The sequence below is a fragment of the Rhipicephalus microplus genome, chromosome 2 (genome assembly GCF_043290135.1).
Source record: "Rhipicephalus microplus isolate Deutch F79 chromosome 2, USDA_Rmic, whole genome shotgun sequence".
Lineage (NCBI taxonomy): Eukaryota > Metazoa > Arthropoda > Arachnida > Ixodida > Ixodidae > Rhipicephalus > Rhipicephalus microplus.
Window position 1 is genome coordinate 250,731,659 of NC_134701.1, and position 9,297 is coordinate 250,740,955.

Genomic DNA, 9,297 nt, shown 5'->3' on the forward strand with positions numbered 1-9,297 from the left:
TTGACGCCCTTACTTCGCGGACGAACGGCGTGTCTAGGCTTTTTTTTATCGTTGTTTTGCACGTGTTTCGGCATTCGGTCCGCTTTGACGTGCCAACTCTCCATTCTGCTGCTGCGTGTGTTAGGTATTTGCCGTACTGTATTCTCAGGCCTTCTGTGTTCAGCCAGCGCTGCTATCTTATTATCTACGGATGCTAAAATAAATCACTGTTTTGGCTTGGTGAAGTTTGGCACACAGAACAAACAATAATCTGGCCCATAAATATCAATGTGGGCGGCATGCATATTTGTGTGCGGTGTCCTGCCGGGGAGTAACCGTTGCATGACGAGAGCATTTACAGCGGTTCCTCCTTCCGATGCTCCCTTACAAACTTAAGATGAATACAGTTGCTCCCCCATTCTCGAACAAGTCGGCCATCTTGTTCCGCTTGGTCTTTTCGGAGAGTAACAGTCGGTCTGAAGGAGTAAAAACAGCCGTTGCTCCCATTTTGGCCATTTTTGGCTTAGAGTGTGGGCATAAGGATCAAATTTATTTTCGCGGACCATTTACTTTGCAGTACAGATGAACTAATGAATTATATCATAATTGACTAGTTAATTTATTATTGTAGCGGTACATGTGTCGTGCTCAAAACGAGATAAGCGAATTATTAGTTTTCAACACTTCGAGGAAGGCGAGTAATCATAAGCGCGACATTAACGGTTACGGTTAAGCCCATGGTGCGTGTATACGACCTTTTGCAAAACGATCCATGTGTGTCCGCCGAAGGTGAAACCGGTGACCTTTCTCACCATCGATGTGAGATAACTTACCAAGGACGCGCAGTCGTGTTATGCGAGCGGTTGTATAAAGAGATACGGCTCATTGCAAGACAGTGAAAGGCCCCATTCGAATCTATTATTTCTTTCATAATGGTGCCCCACGGAGGTTTGTTCAAGGCGCTCTGCGTTCCCGTAAGCCTCGGTCGGGAATCTCGCATTTGTTCCGTGTTTATTGAAACCGCGAAGTTTCGCAGGAGATATCCGGCGGGCTTCGGTCTTCGTAGAGCTTTGCTAAGGCCGCCGAATCAACGGCGCGTTGCGTAATATTAGTTCTGGATACCAGTATAAAGAAGCGCATTTTGTTGGCAGTCTCTTCGATGGTAAAATTATGAAATGTCTCACGAATTTCATTACATGAGCTTGTGGTAAGCATTCTCGGAAATGAGAACACGCTGAAAATTTGATGACCCCAATCTTAGCCATCCTATCAGGTATTCAAAGAGATAGGTGAAGCAGATCTTATTATCCACGGTAAGTGTGAAAAATACCAGTACAAATCGGGGTGCGTTTTGTGAGTATTCTCTCGATTGCATTACAAACGTAGGCGTCATTATTGACAATACGCCTATGCGAGAAAACGCTGGAGGTGTGTCCTGTATCTTCTTATCTGTAACAACGGGCTCTGCTGCCACATACGTCAATAAGAAATGACCTTGGTCGAACATTTGCAAGTGTGCAGATTGCACGCGATTCCGCCTTGTCATTATCTCTGCTTTTAGCGAGACCACTGATTTGAGTATTGCGTGCGGCTATATATATGGCAATTGTAATAATTTCTGGGGCATTACGATCTGACAACCCTATGTGATTATTAAGCACGTCTTTGGGAAAGCCTCCGAAAACCTCTGCCTCCTGGGTTTCAATAACCGACAGTCACATAGCTCAGAAGTGCAAGCACCACTTACATTTCACCCCCTTCGAAATGCGACCGGCACGGCCAGAATTGAGCCAGCCTCTTTCGGGTCAGCAGCGAGTGACCACTGCTCCTCTCTGGCGGCTCATCGGTATCATTTTATCATTATTGATCCTTATAAATGCAATGATAAATTATAATACATCTGAGGACCAATAGCGTTATCTTTCGCGTGTTTAAGTGCTTCACGTCATTTTTAGCGTAAGGAATATATAGGTCACTGTCGAAACCAACACAAGTGACACGGATAGGCACCAAGTAGCCCAATGATAAGTTATGCGCCGCAAAACTCATTCGGTTTGAATAACATGCAATGTGGTTAAATTCTCGTAGCGTCCATCGAGCGTGGTTACGGAAGGACACGCTGGGAAAAGAGCTATGCCGAAGGCCACTTTCCTGCAGGTGAACGTCGGTCTGCATAAGCGACGTGATAAACAGCTCCGGAGCAGAAAGTGGCGCGACCGCGAAGCGACTCTCTCCTGCCTTGAGACGCCCATTTGAAGGTCACGCGTTATATGACTAGTGGGAGCCGCTAGATCGTGCCAACTTAGGTTCAGGAAAATAATAACGGAAGGAAGGGCGAGAATACCGGTGTGTGTACACGAACGCGCATGCAGTTTTTCGCTAAAAAAAGCACAAGTTTCGTGTCTTTCGAACATATACCAACGTATATGTTCGACGATTCTTTTATGCAATAGAAGTGTCTGAAGGCTGAGTGTCCTGGTGGTGTTTTAAATTAGGCACTCGCGTGGGGCATAACTAGAAGGCTTTGCATTTGCCTTCGAAACTTAGCGAAAGCATGCGTCGGACGCGATGACAAAGAAGGCAACAAACATAGAGTTAATGCGGCTGGGGGTGATGCACTTACGTCATAATGATTGATGATTCATTGATTTGTGGGGTTTAACGTCCCAAAACCACCATATGATTATGAGAGACGCCGTAGTGGAGGGCTCCGGAAATTTTGACCACCTGGGGTTCGTTAACGTGCACCCAAATCTGAGTACACGGGCCTACAACATTTCCGCCTCCATCGGAAATGCAGCTGCCGCAGCCGGGAATCGAACCCGCGACCTGCGGGTCAGCAGCCGAGTACCTTAGCCACTAGACCACCGCGGCGGGGCCGTCATAATGAGTAAGATATTTTGTATACACCCTTGAAGATCCTCCGATAACAGACTATTTGCAAAAAGTCGACCACTGATTACAACCTCGAAATGCATATTCGTAATTTCGTAAAGGTGCATAAACTATCGGTATAACTCCCGTAACGAAGGATATATATTTCCGCATATACACGTCAGTTGCCTTGTTGCACGTTCACCCTACGATTCACCTATGTCGTTGGCCTGCCCCGCCGCGGTGGTCTAGCGGCTAAGGCACTCGGCTACTGATCCGCAGGTCGCGGGATCGAATCCCGGCTGCGGCGGCTGTATTTCCGATGGAGGTGGAAATGTTGTAGGCCCGTGTGCTCAGATTTGGGTGCACGTTAAAAAACCTCAGATGGTCAAAATTTCCGGAGCCCTCCACTACGGCGTCTCTCATAATCATATGGTGGTTTCGGGACGTTAAACCCCACAAATCAATCGATCAATGTCGTTGGCCTAGCTGGTGTCAAAGAGCGCTTGCGTTCCGAAATATGTCGATTCGGTTCTAGAAACGTTGCGTGATAACATATTCAGCCATGCAGGCTCAGCTAATCGCCTTCGCGCCGAACTTCCGAGACCGTGCTGTACGAATGCATATATGATTTAACGATACGTTGTACAGTGTTCTGCAGTGTTTTTTATGCATACATGTACAACACATGCCCTAGCCTTGGCACTGATATGTTGTTGAGAACTGCGCTTCCCATAAGGATTCTTTTAATTTACAGTGAAGTTAAATGTGGCTATAGTTCCTGAGCCCCAGTGTGCGCAAAGACTTTACTTAAGGCCCAGTTATCGCCCAAGTAGGAGGTGAATGAGCATACAATAGGAGCAAATATAAAAATAGAAGGAAATGAGAACAAGTATTGAACAATAATACAATTCATTAACAATATGTAAGACATAATGCAAAAATTAGTAATTAAAAACACAAAAGAACACGGAGTATTCCAAATGAGCAACGGTATTATAGCAGCAGATGATGACAATATTAAAATTCGTTTACAAGGTATAAAATATGTGTACCTAGAAAAAAAATGTCCGATGATGTAGAAAAGATACTTCGCTAAGTGAAAGCGGTAAGTTTTCCCTGCAATGTCAGTGCAAATATTCAACGTGTGTTTGTTATCAACGATTTACGGCACTATTTATACGCACTATACTATGAGACAGCAGTTCGCCGTCCCGGATTTAACTCATGCGCGAGAGCGGGTCTGTTTAGAAAAAAAAAAGATGTTTCATCGTAGGACGCTACGAACACGTAGAAGCAGTGTCTATACAGCAAAGACGATAACATACACAAATCACTACGCGTAATATAGATGAAAAGTTTTTACAAAAACGTCGAAGTACACAGGGTGTTCCTAACACATGCTGCTAAGGACTAACAAACACACACACTTGTCACAATAAACACAATGTACACTATGATCTATACAGGGTGTCCCACGTAACTTTAGCTAGAGATTAAAAATATGCCGGAACACGTAATTACGACTTGGCCACATGCATGTTGTTCAGCGTTGCCTGGAGTTGGTCAGACTATTTTTTGTGCTCTCAAAAATTGTTTAATTAGATATGTTTAATTGACCAACTTTTTAAGAAACGAAGATAGATAAAAAATTTGAATGACAAAGTTGTAGATCGGTTTTGCAAAACGTTCGATTTGACAATTCTGAACTTTGTATCTGTAAGGCATTAGTGTTTTTCTGCTAATTACAAATGCCCGCGAAAAACAAAAAATACCACGTGACAAACCCGTTCGTGCGCCAGTGCGCAAAATGATTGTAGTGCTCCCTAGCGTTCCGCGTTCGAACGACCATAGCATTTGCCCCATTCTGCTGTCCGCAACGATGGTGGTGGCTTTACGACGAACACGTTTAGCTATCGGCCACAAAAACGATAAACACTGTGACTGCTTATCGCTGTCATGAACCGTTGCGAGGGAAGCGTGTCGTTCGTACGCGGAACGGTAGGGAGCACTAGAATCATCGTGCGCACTGACGCGCGAGCAGGTTTCTCCCATGGTATCTTTTTTGCATTTCGCGGGCATTTATAATTAGCAGAAAAACACTAATACTTAACAGATATAAAGTTCGAAACTATCTATTTGGACGCCTTGCTAACCAATCTACTGCTTTCTCATTCAAATTTTTTATCCACCTTCGTTCCTTCAAAAGTTACTTAATTAAACAGATCTAATTAAACAATGTTTGAAAACACAAAAAATTGTCTAACTCCAAGCAATGGTAAGCAACGTGCATCGTAATTCGTAATCGTCGTAATTACGTGTTCCGGCATATTTTAAAACTCTGGCTAAAGTTACGTGGCACACCCTGTATGCACAATACACATGACCTGGTGAACATGTCAGCAAATATGTACAATAAATGTTATGGTTCATGTAATGTGCATAATTTTCAGCGTTAGCTTGAAAAGTACATAGTCAAGAACCCCCACGCATTCGGTGACATGCTCGCACAAAAGTATGCGCTCTTATCATCGGTGCTTCTGTATTGACCAACGAGACTCCCAACGTGGACCTGAAAACAACCACCACAATAACTGATGAAACGGCCATAAAAGCTACTTAGCCTCCTTAAAAATTTAAAAAAGAAAGCAGCCTCTTGCATTACAATGTGGCCGATATTAAATTCTTTATGGGAAGCCCATCGAATGCAGCTGGGGTCTTTTCAATTAACCGGAGGCGCTGTCCACCCGACCATGAAGCCAACAGGGAGGGGCAAGCGAAAATTTTTAGTCGTTCCGTTTCGCTGAACTCGACACGTCCCCTGCAGTATCAATACGTTTTTCTTTCGTTTGTTAGTTTGTTTTCTATTTATTACTTTTTTGTACAATATGCTCTCATTATAAATGAAACAAAACAAAAGTGGACTGTTTCGAAAGACCAAACGAATTGCAGCTTCTACCCTCGATATACGGGCACAAGAGCCAGACTTTTGCGGATAAACCAAACTGTACTATATACCAGAAATTACGGTATTGATTACTACTACAACCACAGAATGAGTACCACATCGTGCGTTACGTTAACAGCTGACGCCACATTCGACTTAAGGTTTTTCCGTCAGCATCACTTCTGTCCATGTTTACTTCTGAGACTGAAGGAAAGAAACATAGCTAAACGATAAGCACCATTGTAGCAGTATGGTTTAGATTTAGAACAAAAAAACACACACACTTCGACCTAACGCAATGCTGAAATACACATATGTGACGCGAGGCTTTCTTGGGTTTACTAGAAAGAAAGTTGGAGCATATGCACTTGTCTCTTTCTGTGCGCATGAGTTTGCGTCCATGTTTTCCTTTGCTTACGACAAGATTGAGCGAATTGGTTTGTTTGTGAGCTCTCCATGCATGCCGGTTCATGATGATGGTAGTTTTTTACTATGACACACAGCAAGCCTCGAACATCACAGCTTATAATGATGCACAAAATGATTTAATAGTTTTTGTGATAGCGCAATGTTGTCACGTACGGCAACTCAAAGGCATTAATGAATAATCAAGTGCGTCAATTGAGCGAAAAAAAAAAGGGGGGGGGGATCGTTATGGGCAATAGTTGTATGTCGAATTATTCACCTATTATTATTAGTTTTTTTTTTCGATAGCAGGAGCTGCGATATCAAATCGCAAACTCGATATATTTGTGGGCAGTGAAACAGCTGCAACGAATGTGGCGTTCAGAAGTGCCATTTAATGTGAGGTTAACAGAGTATATGTTTTTTGAGGGAAAACGCATTCCTACCAAATTCCAATTTTTAGCATCATTTCGCCAGTTTAATGTGAATCACAGATTCGCCCCAGGTCATGCCTTGTTTGCAACACAGCCGGTCAGTGTTGGCGTCATACAAACTTTTGTAAGTGTTTAGAGGTCCATATTGAAGGTGAAAACAATTTTCGACTAGGTCTGCGATCAGGTCCCGTGCGAATGTGTATACCTGTTGTTTTTTTATATGTGTCCAAAAAATCTCCGCACGTGAATGCACTTGGGCTGCGCTGCACGCCAGCGAGATGGATGTGTGCATTTGTCTTGTATAGGTTTCAAAACGATAGGTGTGGAAGGTGTGGCCAAAGGTACAGTAGTTTGCAACGGCTTAACAAGAAGTGACGTGGAAATATGGGATCGTTAGTGAAATTTGTCCGCCAAGTCACGTTTCGCTAGAACTACGGGTTGACCTATGCTGAGGTCGTCTCTAGATCGATATTTTTTTGCCATTATTACAGACAGTGCCCACCCTCTTTTCAATACTGTTATATTTATTCGTTGCCGATTGTTTTGGAGGGGCAAAGTGAAAGGTCAGTCCTAAAAATCTCGCGCAGAAGACCTATTCGCGTTATAGTATTTGCTCTAAGCATAATAATCAGGGAAGATTGTGAAACACTTCTGTCCTGCGCACCATAGGCTATCGCAGGCTTCTTCGTTAGTGCTATCCAAGTTTCACCGCAGCGTCACTTCCCTTCACACGTATTGGTCGAGCCTGCTCGAGAGAACAACCTTCCAAATAGGTTCGAATGTTAATATGAAGCGATGACGTTTATTAAACTGACTTCTATTAAATAGAATGAATATTGTTTTACTAGAGCTCATATTGATTCTTCTGAAGTTTCTAAGTGTGAAAACGCATTGCTGAAACATGATGGTGTTCGGAGAGTTAATTTCAAGTAGTCATCAGTGTAGAGAAGCCTATGCTAGCAGTTATATTGTCACGTGGTAGAGACGTGGTTGTCTACTGTGGTAGTTCACTACTAAGAGAGCAAACAGAAGAGAAGGTTGACGTCTACGCCCGAGTACACCAGGCGAAACGTGAGAAGTTAAGTTTTATTGCAGGTATAGTGAAAGGGAATGGAAAAAAGAACATTGAGTGCTTTGTGCGTTTTAAGGTAATGCTGCGTTGCACCAAAATAATTTACGTGGCCCAGTTGTTGTAAAGAAAAAACATAAAGAACGAAAAATAACTGACGCACACATATGGAGCTTCTGAAGAACAGCTGTTTTTATTTTACTTTGCACAATTTTTTAGCAGGAAAGAGCGAGAATTTCTTATAATACCCCGTAGAAAAGAAACAGGAGTAAAAAAAGAGTTCCTGTATAAATTTTCGCTGCTAAAACACTCGCGCTGTGGCAAGCTTGTTTGTGTTTTCTTATATCTGCACAATTTTTGGCAGCAATTTCTGGCTTTAGCACAAGGAACACTAAAGTGCGTGCCGTATTTGGGCAACAGCATAATAGAAAGTAGCTTTATATGGAACATATTCGTTTCTCTTACCACTTGAGGAAACCAAAGGATTGTGTAAGAAACTTGACTTTTTTTTCCTTTTTAGTCCCAACGTGTCGTAGACGAGGCCTCCCTTCTCGTTGTTTCCTACACACGCGCTCTCTATGTCACGACGCCGTTGCTGTTGCCACGGCAGAGAGTGCAGAGAACTTATCCCTATGACGAACTAGCGCCTTTAGTTGTTTGAGAGCCTTCCTAATCTATATTAGTATAATTAGATTGAATGTTAGGTAAACGTTCGAGAATCATTAAGAAGTGAACCCACTGTACCAGTATGTGTATAGTTGCTCTGCGAGGATTTTATTTTGGGAAGCGTGTGCAGGTTCGGTTTAGTGGTTAAATGGGCTAGGGCCTTGATACCTCATCAGACGCTCAATTTGACTGTCGACGTCGGCAACATCAAGACGACCGATGCAAACTATCATAAAAATAAAGTTAAAAAGAAACAAAAAGATTACCATGTTAGTGTTATAAGTAGACGTGTATGTTATCATTTCTTCACTATTTATTATTATCTGTACTGAATGCGAACAATTTTTTGCGTACTGCAAGCACTGCAAGCGTACTATAAGCCGCCTACATCTGGCTGCTCACATGATCACCCCCTTAACATGGGTGGGGTACAACGCCTAAATTATTATGGGAGGGTAATATGGTTCGACTATTATGACGCGCTGATAATGACATGAATAATGTTGTATCGTTCAAGGTATACACCTTGAACGATGCGATTGACACTGTATACGTACCCTTGATACCGATACTTAATGCATCAGCCTAGTTTGCCTATGTAGATTTAACCTCAGATGAGTGGTACCTCATATAGACAACACATCGCGTGCATTTCGCGAAGTGCGGCGTGCGTTTGTTTGTGAGTTGGCGTTTTTGCTCGAAGGCCGTGTGAAGTTTGTTTCGAACACTGACGCTAGTTTTCTAGTTGGAGAAAAAAAAAAACTTCCACTTGCGCTCTCGGAGGGACCTTCTTATGGCACTGTGCGAAATTTCATGGAAACAAGGACTGGCAGCCTTCATTTTTTTTTCTTTTTTCACGACTTCCTTCCGTCTTGTTCCCGTATACGTGGATGGAACAATTCATTTTCTTTATTGTGGTTTCC